This window comes from Dioscorea cayenensis, chromosome 9 (genome assembly GCF_009730915.1).
Source record: "Dioscorea cayenensis subsp. rotundata cultivar TDr96_F1 chromosome 9, TDr96_F1_v2_PseudoChromosome.rev07_lg8_w22 25.fasta, whole genome shotgun sequence".
Taxonomy (NCBI): Eukaryota; Viridiplantae; Streptophyta; class Magnoliopsida; order Dioscoreales; family Dioscoreaceae; genus Dioscorea; species Dioscorea cayenensis.
The window spans coordinates 26778038-26779399 of NC_052479.1; the positions used below are offsets into that span (position 1 = coordinate 26778038).

General features: G+C 42.7%; 1 non-coding gene across 1 annotated transcript; it reads left to right on the top strand.

The window, feature by feature from the left end:
* The first annotated feature begins 461 nt into the window (after positions 1-461).
* LOC120269540 lies at positions 462-568 on the top strand. The gene has a single exon (XR_005539191.1). It is a non-coding gene; the product is annotated as a small nucleolar RNA R71 (small nucleolar RNA).
* Positions 569-1362: the final 794 nt, after the last annotated feature.

The following is a 1362-nucleotide window of genomic DNA, read 5'->3' on the forward strand; positions in this document are numbered from 1 at the left end:
TGGTTGTTCCATGAGAAATTAGGGTGGTTCCTCCAACCCGAGTTATAGGTATTGCTATATGGATTGCCTTGGTTTCTCATTGCATTACCCACATAGTCAACTTGCTCAATGGATGGTATACCACCAACATCTATCTAGCAATCGGATGGGGCATGTCCCCTCCACATCTATCATAACTCGTTACGGCCGCCAATCTCGAAGAAGTTATAGTATCTAAGTTTTTACTCAATACCTCCACTTGGGCCGCCAACGATGTAACCGCATCGATCTCATGGATGTCGGCCACTTTCTTCTTCTTCCTTGCATTCCATTGGTAACTATTCATGGTCATTTCTTCTACTAACTGTCGGGCTTCATCAGGGGTCTTATTCCCTATTATATCTCCTGCGGCAGCATCTAGAAGTTGTCTTCTACTTGGATTCAACCCATTGTAAAAAGTCTGAATGATCATCCACTCGGGGAATCCATGTTGAGGACACTTCCACAAAAGGTCCTTGAATCGCTCCCATGTCTCAAACAAGGACTCGAGCTCCATCTGAACAAATGATGAAATCTCATTACAAAGCTTTACCGACTTTCCCGGAGGGAACTACCTAGCCAGAAAGGCTTCAACCATCTCATTCCAAGTCGTAATGGACACTCATGGGAAAGAATGTAACCACTGCTTTGCTCTTCCTTTTAGAGAAAATGGGATAACCCTCAATCTAATAGCATCATCCGTAACACCGTTGATTTTCAGCATGTCACAAAATTCCAAGAAGTTTTCAATGTGATTGTTTGGATCCTCATCGGCCAAACCATTGAACTGCGCTGACTGCTGAATCATCTGGATGAATGTTGGCTTCAGCTCAAAGTTCGGAGCTGTAATCAGGGGTCGCAAAATGCTTGATTTTGTCCCCTAATAGTGATAGTTTGGCATAATCAGAGAGTGTTCTCTATTATTCATTCTGTTCCGCCATGTTTTCTGACCCTTCAAGGTCTATTTCAGCTTGATTCAACTGTTCTTGCATTGGTTTTTTACCCCTTCTTCTGAGTGTACATTCAAGTTCAGGATCACCTTCAAGCAATGTCGAAGGGTTCCCTCGGGTCATAACTGGGAGCTGCACCAAAATAAAGAAAACAAAATTAGAACGATGATAGAATAAGAAGATATGAAATAGAATGAATGAATAGCTAAGATAGCAAAGTGCAAAGTATCTCTAAACGCCTATTTCCCAGCAATGGCACCAAAAACCTGACAACACCCCTTGCGTGTGACTCGCAAGTGCACGGGTTTCTCGAGTAATAAATCCCAGGTGAATGGGATATCGTATCCACAGGGAGTAGGGAGTAAAAATACTTAAATTGCAACTAAACCACGTG